The sequence below is a fragment of the Phocoena sinus genome, chromosome 1 (genome assembly GCF_008692025.1).
Source record: "Phocoena sinus isolate mPhoSin1 chromosome 1, mPhoSin1.pri, whole genome shotgun sequence".
NCBI classification, from domain to species: Eukaryota; Metazoa; Chordata; class Mammalia; order Artiodactyla; family Phocoenidae; genus Phocoena; species Phocoena sinus.
This window is the reverse complement of record NC_045763.1, coordinates 184,784,296-184,800,459: the sequence shown is the minus strand read 5'-3', so window position 1 is coordinate 184,800,459 and position 16,164 is coordinate 184,784,296. Positions and strand designations below refer to the sequence as shown.

Sequence of the window (16,164 nt, the reverse complement as noted above, 5' to 3'; positions counted from 1 at the left end):
GAGGACTCGGGGCAGGACAGGACCTCCCGAGGCTCCCGGGGTCAAGGACTCTGGGGTCTGAGCAAGAGAGGGTTCAGATCACCAAGTCCCCGCCCCAGCTCCACCCCAAGCCAGTCCCTGGACGGATGCTCCACTCAGGACCTCTGGAGGGAGCAGACGGGAGGGCCCTCGGGGCGGGGCGGGGCGGGGCGGGGCGGGGTGGGGTGGGGGGGCGGAAGCAGGATGCTGACCCCTCCCCAGGCCCACTGTCTGCTGCGTGCCTCCAGGGCTGGCCTCAGGGCTCATGACACACACCCCGGAGCTCTGCACAGCCCCCCTGTCCCGGGAAAGGGGCCCCGCAGGGAGCAGAGGCAGCAATGCAATAGACCTGGATGGTGGAGACCCTGGTTCCCGCCATGGGACAGTGACTTGGGCCCTAAAGGACCAGGAGGAGGGTTTCAGGGAGTCCCGGTGTCTCAGGGCCTGCCATGGGGCAAGGAACCCAGGGCCCAGCGCCAATCCAGCCCCCTCTGCCCCACTCTGGGGTGTGCCATCCCCTGGGCACCCCAAACCAGCACCAATGCAGGGTCACTGGGCTCCTGCCTGCTGACGGCCCAGAGCTGGGCCGGCATTGGGATGAGGGAGGGACAGCCCCCAAGGTGCAGAGCTGCCCGCTGCTGCCCGCTGCCCACTGCCCACACAGGAGAGGGCGTGGGGACTGGGCTTCTGCTGGGCAACTGCGCCCTCTGGTGGCAGCGGTGGGAAGATGCAGGACCTGCAGACAAAGGGCGAACCCCATCCCTTCTCCAGCTCCCAGAATCCTCTGCACTGCCCTCACTTACTGGAGGGTGGCACCGGGCCCTGCCCGGGGGTGGGGGGGCGGAGGAGAGTGGGCAGGCACCACCCTGTTCCCGAGGGCTCCCAAACGGAACCCCCCAGGAGGGAGGTGTGACCTTCCACAGCTCCAGGCGATCGGGTTCCCCTCCGTCACACTCCGGCCCCAGCAAACTTGCCCCCTCTGCCCATCGCTGGCCCCAAAGCCCTGCTCCCAGCTCCTCGACCGAGAAGCCAGCTCTGCTCCAGAGCCTCGGCCTCCCCACCCAACACAGGGATCCAGGCAGTACCCCCCCCACCCCCCGTGTCGGACCCTCCGAGGGCACGGGGCCAGTCCCTCCAGCTGGACCGGAGGTGGTGGGTCAAGGGCGATGTTGACCAGAGCCGGTTCACGCCAGCAACTTATCCTCCCAGCTCACGGAAGCCTCCCACGGGCCTGAGTGGGGAGGCCCGAGAGCAACCCAGTTACGGAGGGAACTCCCCTCCACAGGCCAGGCCTGACGGAGAGCTGCCCTTCCCCAGGCCAGACGCCGTGCCTTATGTGGGTGATGTCATCCCACCCTCGACCAGTCAAACGAGCTGGGTTAAAGGTGGTCTCCACCGTGCAGGTGAAGGCGTTTTGCGGACGCATCACCAGCACAGACAACTGGAACGTGGCAGAAGGGTAGGAGCTCTGCTGCCCCACCTCCTTCTTACCCTCAGCCCCCTCCCCGGCCCCCCAGGAGCCCTTTCATCCTCTTCCTGGGGCAGACACAGCCACCCTGTGCCCCTTCATCCCTCCTACTGGAACAGACCACGTCTGACAGTTCTCAGCGTGACTACAGTGAAGGTCCTGCCGTCTACTCCTGGGCTTTACTCATTTTCTCCAGTCTAAGTGGCACGGGCCAGGTGGTCCTCACTTTACCCACCTGAGAAGTGGGAAGATCAAGAGGTATCTCTAACATTTGACCCCAGCAGAGGAGGCTATGGGTGAGATCCTGACCTGGTTCTCCCTCCGGCTGACCCCGGGGACCCCTGGGGAAGGTGCGGCTTGGCAGGTGACTGCCCCAAGGAGAGTTAATGTCCTGATCGAGGCCTGACGGGGCCCCGAGGCTGTAGCGGACTGGGCTGAGGGACTCAGGCAAGCACGCAGCCCAGCCTTGGGTCTCTTCCCAAACCACCGAGCGCTGCCTCACAGGAAGGGGGGCGCAGAGGCTGAGCTTTGCCCAGCCAGATTCCTCAGAAGGCGCGGATCACCAGCAACCCTGGCTGAATGACCACGGATGGCACGTGGCATTTCAACAGCACTGCTGGTGGCCTGGGGACGCAAAGGTGTCTCAGCCTGACACCCCCCGAGCTTCTGAACAGAAACGACAGCCTACAGTCCCCTCCCTCAGTTAAGGGGGCCTGTGCTCGGGCAGGGCCAGGAGTCAGGGCTCCCAGGCTCGGGCTGACTCGCCATCGTCCCCTGCCCCAGGGATGAGCCAGCGTCCGCGCTTTGGCCGGTGACGTTTGCCACCGCAGAGACCCCAGCAGAGTCAAGCCTCTGTTTTTCCGGGGGGCGTGATGACTTTCTAAGGCTCTTTAAGGACACGGCAGTGGAGACCCTCACATGTCTTCAGCACAGGACACGGGAGACAGTGCTCTCGGCCGTCCAGCTGTGGGGCGATGCTCCGCAAGGGCCCAGAGTCTCTGTGGAGGCGACAAGGGCTGCTCTGAGACCACCGGCACCCCGGAGGCCCTTCCTGGACAAGGTCTGGGCCAGAAGAACAGAGGTGAAGAGTCTGCCCGGAACGCCCCCGATCCCCTTCACAACCCCTCTGCCTGACTCGGTCCTGGGAGCCAAAAGCACTCACTGCCCAGGAGGTCCTCACCCCCGCCAGTGCCTATGATTCCTTCCGCTGTCTCGCACCGCCCCCCCCGCCCCCACCCCCACCGGCCCTGAGCTGCCTCTGGGGCGCTTGTGATAACCGGGCCGTATCGCTGGTTTGTTTTCTGGACGTCTTTTGTAACTGAGCCTAGACCACCCGTCCTGGCGCCCAGCACAGTCCCGGCAAGTGTTCGGTGGATGAATGAGCGATGCCGAGTCAGTGAACGTGGCACCTTCGATCCTCGCTCCACCTGAAATCCCGTCTCCCAGCCCAAACCCCTCCTAGGCCTTTTCCAGGGGCTGTTCTCATGAACACAGACCCCAGGCAGAGCCTGAAGCCAGTCTCCCAAGCAGACCTAAGCCGCCCACTGACCCATCGCCCAGCTGCCTCCGCAGAGCCTTTCCTCCGGGGCCGGGGGACCCATCTGTCCCCTGAACCCCCTCTAGCCTCTCCCTTTTCTGGCCTCTCTTTCGGAAACACCTTTTTCCTGCCCTCAGGCTGCTGTGTTTCCTGCCCAGGAAGAGGGCCTCTGGATGGGAGAGCGTTATTTATAGCAGGCCTCCCTCCTTCCAGGCCTCACTAGGTGAGGGTCAATGGCCCAGGGCTACACACAGAAGATGCCCAGGACTCGCCAGGGTCCAACCACCATAGGAAGGAAGGGGCAGGTCCAAGAGGGAGCACCCTCTGATGTTCAGACTGGCCCCCTGCCCAACCTCCCCATATCTGCCAGGGACCCCACGGCCCTCCCAGGTTCCCAGACTTGAAAACTCAGAACCGCAGAGGCAAAGACTTACAGGATTTAGATCTGGAGAAGAAGCTAGAGACTAAACTCGATGAGGAAATGGAGACTCAGAGAAGGGAGGGAATTTGAACAAGGGCACAGGACGTTAAAGCAGGTCCTCCAGCCAAAATCACCCCTGGCACTGGCCTTACACGACACAGCTACAAAGGCGTTGGTATACATCGCCTCATTCCACGTCAGGAGGCAGGTGGTATGTGAGGGGCTGAAATGCGTCATCAGGAGAAGATCGTTGAAGGGGGGTGGTGGTGGGATGAACTGGAAGGCTGGGATTGACATGTACACACTAATATGTATAAAACAGATAACCAATAAGGACCTGCTGTATAAAAAAATAAATTAAATAAAATTCAAAAAAAGAAAGAAAAGATTGTTGAAATACTAACCCACAGTGTCTCAGAACGTGCCGTTATTTGGAAATAGGGTCTCTGCAGATGTAATTAATTTAGATAAGGTCACACTCAAGTAGAGTTGCCCTTATAAGCAGGGTGCCCTCGTAAGTAGAGGGAAATCTGGACACAGATGCACATGAAGACCCCACAGGGAGGAGGTGGCCACGTGGTGACAGAGGCAAAGACCGAAGTGATGCGTCTATCAGCTGAGGGACACCAAGGACGGCTGGCGACTCGGGAGGCCGGGAGAAGCAAGGAAGGACCCCCCAGCACAGGTCTGCAGGGGAGCACAGCCCTGCCGACACCTGGAGTCCAGACTCGCAGCTCCAGGAACCGAGACAATAAATCTCTGTAGTTTTAGGCCACCCCGTTTGTGGCACTTTGCGATGACAGGTCCAGCAAGCTGACACAAGGGGCTGGTCCTCTTTGGCAGACGAGGACTCTGAGGCTGGGGCAAGTCAAGTGCATCCCCCGGGTCCAGGCTCAGGGCAGCAGGCTCGCTGCCTCTCCATCCTGGTCCTTCCCGTGTGCAACTCACTGCGGCCAGCTGCATCCCACCAGCTCTCGCCGCCTTCCTGCAGGGCTGCCCTCGCCGACTGTGACAGCAGATCTACCGGCTGGCTCTCCCTCCCTACCCATCAGTCCACTCAGAACCTCTCCTGGGAGCCCACCGTGCGCCAGGCTCGGAGCACGTGCTGGGGTCCCTCCAGAGACCAGAGCCGAGCTGGAGCTCCGGACACCGGGTCAGACGCCCTCTCGGACCTCGGGTGTCTCCCCACCGGCTTGGTGCCACCAGCAGGGCCGGATGTTCCAGCTGTCCCATGATCTGAACCTTCCAGGAGGGAAGGTGGCTCCCCGCCCACGAAGGAAAGAAGCAGCACCAGGGCCACGTACAGGGAGCCACGAAACGGGATGTGGTCTCGGCACAAGGAAGACGACACCGCCAACCTCAAAGGCCTCCAGCACATCTTCACTCTCAAAAGCCCAGCAGAGATCCTGGTGATGCGGGAAGATGTGGCTCCTGGAACAGGAAAAGCGTTGGAAGCTTCCGCCAGAAACAAACCGGTTCGTCGCCACGGCAGGAATTCAAAGGAACAAAGTGGAAGCTTCCCCGTAGTCTGTTGGGCGAAGGGAGTCAGACACACAACAGAAGCCACTACGTGACCCACGTACATGAAGTTCAAGAACGGGCACCACGAATCTGTGGCGATAAAAATCTGAACAGTGAAACAATGGTGGGAGAGGTGTCCTGACCAGGAGGGACAGGAGGAAACTGGGCTGATGGAAATGTTCTATATCTGGACTGGGGTGTGGTTACCAAGGTACGTTCATTTGTTAAAAACACATGAGACGACGGGACACTTACGGTGTGTGTTATTTCACTGTTTGTAAATCATACCCCAATTAAAATACAACAGAATAGGGGGAAAAGAAGGAGAAAAGGGTCCCTTCCCTCTGGGTTGGAGGGAAAGGCCAGCCCAGGGCCCAGAGCATGGGGGGCGCCGTGGACGGTGAGGGGAAGAGTTTTCTTCGACTGCTTTCCAGGCTGGAGTCTCATTCGGGCTCTGCTCAGCCCGCGGCCAGCCTGAGGCGCCAGCCACCTTCACTACACAGAGGCGGGTGGACGCGGACAGAGTAGAAGCCTCCCCCCGCCCCACCCCGTCCACGGGCTGCTGAGCACGGCTCTCCCCCGCTCATAAATCAGGCCCTCCTTCCGCCTGAGGCATCCAGGCTGAGCCCTCCCTGGTGTCCTGCTGCCATGGCGACCGCCCCAGCCTGGATTTGGGCTCTGGGGGCTTGAGCTCATCCTTTCAAATCTCCCACCTTCCCATATACTCTGCCTCGTCCACACCTGCGACCTCTCCTCCCGAAGCCGCGGCTGTGTGCGATGCCCTGGAAACACAGCCTGGGCCAGCGGATGGGCAGGCTCTGCCGAAAGAGCCCCAGGTCCCTCCACACCCCCTGCCCACCCCCAGAGGCCTGCAGACTGGAGCGCACCAGGGCCCAGAGAGATCACACATCTTAGAGCCGCACCTCTCCCCCCTCCCCATCTGGCCCTGGCAGGGAAGCATCTCCCCGCCCGGCATACAAACACCCCTTTGGGGATCAATCCACCCAGAAATGTGGTCTGCGGGACTGGGGCACTGAGTGCTTGCAGCCTCCTTGCTTTGTCCTGTCACTGGCCCAGCCAGCGTTTACCCTCCGAGGCCCACATGCAGCGGCCACAGGGGCAGCATGGAGCGTCCGACAATAGTGACCAGCACCCGCTCCAGCCAGGCAGCTCCTGACACACTAACCCTAGGACAACTCTCGCCATTCCATGCGGTAGCAATGACGGTCCCCATCTTACAGTCGCAGGAGCCCGGCTCAGACGGACCCCCATCTCCCACCGCAGAGGCCCCAGGAGCAGCTGAGGACCCAGGAGGTGGCCTCTCACCCGCCAGGGAGAGTCAGGACCGGGGCTCCCCTTGGCAGGAGAGAGGGACGGACACCCACAGCCACCTGGCCCTCAGCTACAAACAACCCACCCCTTCCCCTCGAGGCATCAGTGAGCAAGGATTTCCTGAGCCTAACTCCCCGCCGGGACCCAGCCAGGCCACCTCCAGCTCGAAGGCCAGCCTAGCGTGGCCCAGCGGGCTTTCCTCCGCCCTGGGCGGGCTCTCGCAGACACATCGGCCCGCCAGCCCCCGCCCGGATCCCAGACACAGGGCTTTGTCTGTGCTGGACGTGGTGCCAGAGTGTCCCGGGCCCTCTGGCCAGCTCAGCAGGGCCTTCCCGCCCTCTTCCCACAACTACTCCAACCCTACGGCCACGTTCTGGGCTCCCCTAGTGGCCAAGGCCAGCAAGAGGAAGCGGTGGGATGACTCAGGGGTGGCGTGGCCTCAAGAGATGTGCCCCTGTGATGACATCTGGTAGGGAGATGGGTAACGGCGGAGAGGTCTGGATTCACGGGAGATGTGGACCCCGGGAGGGGCCGGTGTGTCAGCTCCGGACCAGCTAACAAGCCAAAGAGTCTCAGTGTACTGCCAGATGAGCACAGGCTAAATCCGTGCAAAAGGGTTATTTTCAACTCTGAGGAGAAAATGAGAAACAGAACTGAAAATATAACACTTTGACAGTGTTCCTTTGGCTAACTGGGTACAATTTGTAGGAGTGATGAAATTGGCACCCGGGGTGCTCGGGGGGGTTACCCACACAACCGGGGATGATACACGAATGACTTGACTCCCTGTTTTGCCACCTTTAGACAACATCTACCGTCACCCGACAAAATAGTAGGAAATAAGAATCTTTCTCTTTCTCCTTCTCTTCCTCCCAATATTTTATTTTCATTCCTTTTATGGGTTATTTCCCACCTATAACCTTGAGTTTTGTTTTCTTGTTTTAGGAGACTCTGACGACTCTCTTGAACCCCCATCTGGATAAGACGAGAGTACTGGAGAACCTCCTGGCCGCTCCCCTTCTCCCTCCCCTCGGTCACACACGCTTGATTCCCCTCTGCCCAGCGACCAGCAGTCACACTGAACTTGCTTCAAAAGGAGTGCAGGTCACTTATGGTGTTTGGACTACGGGAGTGTGGTTTATACCAGCCTTGGAGGCTCCCAATCTCACTTTCCTCGTCTGGAAAATGGGGACAGCATAGCAGGTCCTAAGGCCTTCCAAGACAAGATGGCTTTTTGTAAATAAGATCACACGACATGCAGCCTGGAATGGTAATGATGGCTCACGTTGGTGGGGCTGCTGGGATAACTCTCTGAACCTCAGCTTCTTCGCCAGTGAAATGGGGAGAAGACTAGTGCCCGTCTCGCTGAGAGGTTGTAAAGACTAAATGAAATCGTAAGAGTCAAAGGGCTTTGCACTCAGGGCATCCCTGTCCCAATTTAAGGGGTCAGGACACCAGTTCCCTCTTTCGGGAGATAAAACTGCAGCTCAGGCCCCAGCACATCAGGCGGAGGGGAAATGCACAGCTCTCTGGAGGGCATTTGGGGAACAACTGGGAAATCTGAATGTGGCCCATTTGTTAAATATAATAATGCTATAAATTCCCTATCCTTAGGTGTGATTGTGGGGCTATAAGTCCTCAGTCTCGGGAAACGCACGGGCAATAGTTAAGGGTTAAATACCGCCATCTCAACAAGTTATTTTCAAATGGCTCGGGAAAGTGGATAAATGGAGAGAGAGAGACACAGCATCGGAGCAAAACGTTACCAATCAGAGAACCCAGTCACTGTCCTATCACTCACCTTCTCTACTGATTTGACATTTTTTCCAAATAAAACATCACAGGGAAAAAACTTTCCATGTCGGAAGCACCCTAACTGTCGTGGCGCCTTTCCTGTCCCCAGGGAAGCAGGGGCGGGCCCTGACCCCGCAGCTGCCACCATCCCCGCCCCCCCCCGAGTGCGTGCGTGGCATGGGGGTGCTGGGGAGGGCCCAGGGACTTGCAGAACCACCCCAGACGAGGGCCAGGCGGGCAGCTGCTGGTGGGTCCCGGCTGGGGCGTCAGCTGTCTCCTTTGTTAAAGGAGAGCAGACAGACAGTTGGCATCTTAGCGGCACCTGGAGCCCAGCCTCCTCCCCAGTCAACTCAACCATCTGAACCAACGAGCTTGGCGAATTCTACGCGCTGCTCCAAGTCTACAGAAAGCTAGGGAACACCAAAAGAACACGAGGCAACACAGACAGGAAAGGGCAAAAGACGCCACCAGACTCTCCCTGCTTTACGCCTTATCCCGTGTCCCCAGCTGGACAGCCAGCTCGCAGGCTCTGGGGGGCGATCCACACGTCAGAAAGAGAGTTGCCTTCCCAGCTGATGGCAGGCGATCTGCCGACGTGCAGGGAGCTCGGGACTGGAGAGCCATCCTCTGTTCGGATGGAGATGGACCCCGGCTTGTCCTAAGGGTGATTCGTGCAACGAGGAGGGTGAGGGGAATCTCACCCTGACCGTCCCTGGACCAGGGCAGGCTCCATGGGCTCACGTGACCCAATCGCTCTCCGAGTGGATTTCCCAACCTGGCCAGATCACAGGAATTGCTGTGATGGGTGGGGGAGTGGTGGAAGGGTGGAGATCACGCGACTGGGGAACAGATTCTTAGGAGTGAGACATTTTCATTCAGCTCTCCCTGGGGAAGAAGTGGAGTCTCCACCAGGTGCTCTGGCGGCCCAGGTCCCACAGACAGCACGGAGGCCAGTGGGGAGAATATGATTCCAATCGCTAATATGTGTGGAATGTTCATCACATGCTGAGGACTTTGCAAAGTCAAGACCTGGACCTTGACTCCGACTCTGCCTCAATTCATGGTCCAGATTCTTACTGTGACATCATCCGTCTTCCCAGAAGACACTTGAGACCATACCCAGTGAGGACGATCTGAAGGAAACAGGGCAGAGGAGGAGCCCGGGCGGCGCACGGCACCTGCTTCGCTTCCAGACCCTGAAAGGCTGTCACCATGTGGGGCAACAGCACTTGCTCTGTGTGGGTTATTGCTAGCCCCCCACTTTATTTGGGGGTGCATTTGGTGAAGCCCATTCACCTTTGGTATCTTCACCAGAGGCAGCCACACCCACGAAAGATAAACCCAGGAGGAACCCTGAAGGACAGAGCATTCACATACAGAACCAGATGGTGTCAGCACACAGTCGTGGGGGGTCCCCAGCCAGAGGACCCTGGAGGGGATGGTTTAGAGGCGCCTGTGGTACCTGGAAAGCAAACATGGGGCTTCGTGACGTGGTTCTTTCCAACTTGGAAAGTTTAGTTCTACAGAAGTTGGCATTTATTCTATTTACAAATGGATTTTAAAGTCGAGGAGGGATGTAAAGTGGGTCAGTTTTACTGTCCAGATGGGGAGGGAGTTGCGTCACCGAAAGCGGTGACCAGCCAAGGGTTCCAGGGAGGAAATCAGCTCAGCCACCGAGCGGTCGTAACCCTCACTGTGCATCAGAGTCACGGAGGCAGCTGTGTCCAAACCAAGGGAAGCCGACACTCTGGGGCTGGGCCCAGGGACCCATCCGTCCTGGTCAAAGCTCCCCAGTGAGTCCAACAGGCCGTCAAGATGGAGCCACTGAGCTGGAAAATGCAGCTCACGCTGGGGTGGCCTTGGTGCCCTCCGAGCCCCATGAAGACCCGGAGTCAGTTCACGTGTACACCTGGGCCAGCTCACGTCTACACCTGGGTCACTTCATGTCTATACCTGGGTCAGCTCACGTCGACACCTGGGTAAGCTCATGTCTACACCTAGTGAGCTCATGTCTACACCTGGGTCACTTCATGTCTATATCTGGGTCAGCTCATGTCTACACCTGGGTCAGTTCATGACTACACCTGGATCAGCTCACGTCTACACTTGGGTCCGTTCATGTCTACACCCGGGCTTGTCAAACGTCTCTGACACAGGGGCAGTGGTTGAGCGAGTGTTTGTTAAGTCAAAAAGATCTGAATCAAAATCCCTCTAAGATGTTCCCTTTGGACATGGGGTGAGGTCCTTTAATCCTTCAATGCCTCAAAGTCCTGACTTTTCTAGTTATTACAAAGTTTTCACAAATTCACTGACATAGAAAGCAGGATGGTGGTTGCCAGGGGTTGTGGGGGGGGGGTAGAAGACGAAGAGTTACTGTTTACTGGGGACAGAGTTCTAGTCTGGAAAGATGAAAAAGTTCTAGAGACGGATGGTGACAATAGTTATACAACAATGTACTTAATGCCACTGAACCGTACACTTAAAAGTGATTAAAATGGTCAATTTTATGCTATATATATTTAACCACAATAAAAATTTTTAACTGTTTAAAGTACAATAACTGTAAAGAAAACTATAATAAACACGCACCCACCCACCCAACTACAGAATGTTAGCACTTTGTCAAATTTTCTTCAGTTTTTTAAATAAAACAATGAAATTTTGCATTTTTTTTAAAAAAAAAAGCTTTCAGAGGGATTTTTCTCAGGAATTCAAGGGTACTTCAACATAAGAAAATCAAGGTAATTATCAAAACACATGACGAACTCAACTGACACAGAAAAAAAGCATTTGACAAAATCCAACACACTCGCATGATAAAATACACTTAGAAAAGTTGGATTAGAAGGGATTTCTTCAACAGGATGAAGAGCATTTATGAAAAACCCACAGCAGACATTCTACTCAGCGCTGAAGACTGAAAGCTTTCCCTCTAAGATCAGGGACCAGACAGGGCTGCCTGCTCTCACCAGCCACTCAACGCTGGATGGGAGGTTCCAGCCAGAGCAGTTAGGGAAGAAAGAGCGGTTAAAAGCCATCTGCGCTAGAAAAGAAGGAGTAAAATCATCTCTATTCACAGTTGACATGACCCTGCATATGGAAAATCCCAAAGAATCCACCCATAGAAAAGCCAAAAGAGCTAATAAACAAATGTTTCAGGCGACAAGATCAGCACACAAAAATCAATTGTGTTTCTACACACCAGCAGTGGACAATCCAAAAAAGAAACGGAGAAGACGATCCCACTCAGGAAATCTTTCAGAGCGTCGGAGGACTGGGCATCGGAAGAGTCTCAGGGCCCCTTGAAGTGGGGACATCTCGTTATTAAAGGGCCTTGGTGGAGGAGCGTGCATCAGCCAGCGCCTTTAGTTTTCCATGTGTGTTAGCGCATCTCTTACTAGAATCAAGGAGAGGAAACAGATCTGATGGGGATGATGGTCTGTGCAAGAGAAACGGAACCGGGCTTCCCTGGTGGCGCAGTGGTTGAGAGTCCGCCTGCCGCTGCAGGGGACGCGGGTTCGTGCCCCGGTCCGGGAGGATCCCACATGCCGCGGAGCGGCTGGGCCCGTGACCCATGGCCGCTGGGCCTGCGCGTCCGGAGCCTGTGCTCCGCAACGGGAGAGGCCGCAACAGTGAGAGGCCCGCGTACCACAAAAAAAAAAAAAAAAAAAAAAAAAAAATAGAAACGTAACCACAGCCGCAGGCAGGCCAGAGTGACCTGGGGCTCAGCCATCTTGCCTCCCTTCACATCTCAAGAGCCACAGGAAGCTGGCAAGCAAATTACCAGGCCCCCTGGAGGAAATCAGGCCTGAGTCAGCCTTCCTAGGAGGGGGAGGGAACAGACGAGGCCCAGGAAATTGTTTATGTAGGGGGGGTGTTTTCCACTTGAAAAGTTGGTGGGTTTTTTTTTTTTTTAAGTTGAAGAAGGAACTAGAAGTGTTTTTTTGTTTGTTTGTTTGTTTGTTTTTGAGGTAAGCGGGCCTCTCACCGCTGTGGCCTCTCCCACTGCGGAGCACAGGCTCCGGACGCGCAGGCTCAGCGGCCATGGCTCACGGGCATAGCCGCTCCGCGGCATGTGGGATCTTTCCGGACCGGGGCACGAACCCGCGTCCCCCGCATCGGCAGGCGGACTCTCAACCACTGCGCCACCAGGGAAGCCCTAGGAGTGTTTTTAATGATTGTTTTGTGACTCGGGGCCAGAATGATGGAGTGTTTGCCAAGGATAGACACATTTCTCAGTTCTCCGTGGTCCCTAGACTCTAAGAGCTGGTGGTTGGTTCCATGACAGAGACGCTCTCCGTCCCCCTTGTTTCTGTTCCTCTCTCTTGCCAACAGCTATGGAACATCTTCTGAGATCTACGGATGGCAATACTAGGAAGAGAAACATTCTGATGCACGGAAGTGATTGGCTGAAAGGGAAGGAGCCCTAGACCGGGAGCCAGAAGCCCTGCGTTCTAGGCTGGCTTCCGCAGCCCCAGCTGTGCAGCTCTGAGCCCCTCCACTCCCTCCTGTAGGCCTTGAGTCCCCGCTGTAAAGGGGAGGGCAGGGCAGGGGCTGGGAGGCGAGACCTCTTTAGACTAGGCCAAACCCTTTAAGAATTCAAAAGAACTTTAAAAGAAAAGGGAAGTGACACTGATGGGAAATGGAAAGACGAAAAGACAGATACGTTTTAAAAGATGGACAAGAGCTGTTTCTTCTCTAGGCCATTCTTTCCTACTGGGCCAAAGCTGGGCTAATACCAGAGGCTCCCAAGGACTCAGGAGGGGGCCAGGTTTGGGAAGGGAAGGAAAAACAGCATTGCTGTTCTCAGTTTGCTCAGGCCAGGACTTCCCAAGGAGATCCCAGAAAAGGCCTGCATGCTTAAAGCTTGCCCACCTGTCAACAAATCAACCTCATTATGGACCAGGTTTGCAGGGGGAAAGGGGGGTGGGGGGATGGTGGTGGAGGCAAATCACACGACTCCCAAAGAAAGACATAAATAAGAATAAATGGGCACCGGAGTTGGATGGGAGATCTCTGGGTGGGACCCCAATTTTTTTTTCCCAATTGTATTAATTTGGCAAACATTTGAAAGATGCCTGCTGAGCGCTGGGCGTGGTCAGACAGGACAGGGGGCAGGAAGGCCTTCACAGGGAGATAAAAACACAAAGCAGAATGGAAACCTGCCCCGGGGGAGTTCAGAGTAGGGGCTGTTCCCTGGAAACCTGGGGAGCTCGGGGAAACAGACCCTAGAGGCTGCAGCACAGATCAGAAAAGCCTTGGCCATTCTTTCCTGCTCCATGGTACACAAGTAAGGAACGACCTGCTCTCGGGTCATCCAGGAAGTGAGCAACACAGGCTGATACAGAACTACAAACTGATCAGCAACTTTCCCCTAGAAACCACTGGTGAAAGCACGGACCGCTGTAAAGCTCATCTCGGGCGAGGAAACTCACAATCACTGCGATTCCCTGTCTCATTTTCCCAGTTTAATCCCAAAGACACACAAACCCAAATTCAAAGCAGGATACAAAAAATTCATAAGCAGGCTGGAGTCCTCTGTGTCTTTGGCCTGAAGGGAGCCCAGGTCTACCTAGTGGCAGCTCCGCCTACTTGGGGGAGGGTTCTTTGTGTGAAGTCCTGCAGCCCCGTTATAAAAGAGTCGCAGGGGACACCGCGTAGGGGAACAAAACGCAGGCAGGATGCAAACCCAGGCAGACCCTCTACTTCTGCAGAGCGAACAAGGCCGCAGGCTTCTCAGCTTGAATTTGAACGAGCCAATGGTGTGCCAACCACTGAAACGGGAAGCCAGATAAACAGCACATTATCGAGGGGGATCCTGCGCGTCCCAGAAGCCGGCGCCAGCTGCGCCCTGGGCTGTCTTAACAAAGTCCCATTGACTCACCAGCTGATGTTCCCATGTTGGGCTCGGGGACAAGGAACCCTCTCTGCAGCGTGGACGTCAAAGCTGCACACCATGCCCACCGCCCCCAGTCACGCCTCCCCGATCCTGCCTCCCCTCTCTGCCCCCTGCAGACTTGACCAGTTCTTTATCTTCCGACCAGTTTCTGTCGGCTGTGAGAATAGAAGGGACCCCAGGGCCCAAGCACCGGGGACTCTTAGGTGAGCTCCCAGAGCGGCCACCCTCTCTTTTTCCCTCCTTCCCAGCTGCTCCGGGAAGCTTTCTCAGGCGTGCCAGGAGGACAGCCTCCGGGGCCCGTGTGCGATGCTTCTCGGTGCATCCAGGGGCCAGAGAACGTTTTCTGGAACAGTGCGCCAAGGTCACCTGCCCAGCTGTTCAGCTCGCTCCGCTGGGGTGGGAGGAGAAGATGTGGGCAGGGTGTGTGTGTGTGTGTGTGTGTGTGTGTGTGTGTGTGTGTGTAATGTAGCCCTCGGTGTCTCTAATCAGAGGATCTCAACACACTTTCAACAGCAAGGCAAGGGAAACCGAGGCTCCGAAAGGTTGAACTTGGGTGGCCCATGGTGAGTCAACTCCTGGACCAGACGCGCAGTCTCGCGGGGACGCTCACCCTCCCGCGGGCGCAAGGTCACCCCCCGGCGCTCGGGCCCTCCTGCCCTGCAGAACCCGCCAGCCCCGTCCCTCAAAGCGGGGAGCATCAGACTCGAACCCACCCCGCGACCGCCAGGTCCCTGAGCGGGCCACTTACCCGCGCGCCTGCGCCCCGGGGTCCCGGGTCCACGCATCCCGACGGCGCCGGCCAGGCCCACGGCGCGAGGAGAAAGTTCTCTGGCTCCCGCGCTGGTCGGCTTCCCCCGGAGTCTCGGCGTCCGCGCTCCGGTCGCGGGTGGCACTAGGGCCGCCGCCGGCCCGGGCCCCACGACGCGGAGCGAGGCGGCATCCCGAACAAAGTGCGTCCCCTGCCGGGCGCGGGGCGGAGCCTGGTGACCCGCTGCCCCGGGCACACGCCGGCCGCCTCCCCGGGCCGGGGGCGGAGGCTGCGCCGCCGAGCGCCCCGCTCCCCCCGCGCTGTGCCAGTTGAACCCGCAGAGGGGCGGAGGCGCCGGGCCCTTCCAGACTTTGTCATTGGAAAGCTATTCCCGTAACCCTTTCCTGCCTTCGCCTTCCGTCCCGCCTCCGCGGCCGCAGAAAGGCGGAGCTGGGTGGCGGGGCAGGAAGCCTCCGCACAATCAAGCCTTTCCTCGGCCGGGACCCGCCGCTTCCAGGCCCGGCCCCACCCCCACGCGCCCTCGGGCTGCCGCCGGCCGGCAGTTCTTAGGAGCGCGGCCAGAGGGGTCGGCCGGGCCTTCCCACCCCCTTCCGCCCGCGCCCCCTTCCTTCCTCTCTGTTCTGTTCCGCTTTCTGGGCTGGGACGCGGATGCAGAGGGGAGGGGAGACCCCAGAAGGGCCGGACATGTAGTAGGTGCTCAGTAAAATGCGTGGGGCTTTGCCCGACCTCGCGACCCTGCCACGGGCCCTTTCTCCTTCTACGGCCTGGGAGGGGGAGGAGGGAGGGGGAGAAGAAACGACCAGACCCAGAGAGAGGGGCTGGAAGTGGGGCCTCGGCCAGAACCTAGTGCAGCCTGGGCAGTGCGGCCTCCACTGACCCTGCCTCCCGGGACAGGGCAGAGAAGGTCAGGTGCCTGGGCTTCTGGAGCAGGCTTCGAGCTCCGGGAGAAAGGCGGCAGTGCGACCAAGGACCCACCAGATTGGGACCAGAGGCGTCGCCAGCTCCAGCCAGCAAACATGATTGATTATTTCCGGGGCCGACTCCCTGGGAGGTTTCCCAAGTTTCACCAGCAACGGGTCAACCAGAGGGGAGCAGGGTCAGCAGAGTCCTGCCCACCCCCGTCCAGTCAGTCGGGTCACAGTGGCCGTGGACCTAAGGGAGTGATAAAGGGACACTAGACAGTGGACAAGCAGTGGCGTTGAGGAAGTTCCCAACTAACCAGGGAAAAGGGTTTCTATATGGGAATGAGCTGCCTTTTCTTTGCGGGGGAGGGGCCATCTCAGAGGGACACAGGGAGCGAGTCCTTACCCTGTGGGTACAGTGGCTGGAAGTGTGGGCTCGAAGGCAGATTGCCTGTGTTCATATCCTGGATCTGCTTCTCATCAGCCATGGGAACCAGAACGGA

General features: G+C 57.7%; 1 protein-coding gene across 5 annotated transcripts in view; it reads right to left on the bottom strand.

Moving 5' to 3' along the window:
- Positions 1-15,136, bottom strand: part of NAV1 (neuron navigator 1) — a 207,807-nt gene extending 192,671 nt beyond the window's left edge. For all 5 annotated transcript variants that reach the window (XM_032628923.1, XM_032628937.1, XM_032628945.1 and 2 more), the window contains exon 1: positions 14,739-15,136. The gene's annotated coding sequence lies outside the window, so the exon portion shown is untranslated. The remainder of the gene's footprint in view (positions 1-14,738) is intronic.
- Positions 15,137-16,164: the final 1,028 nt, after the last annotated feature.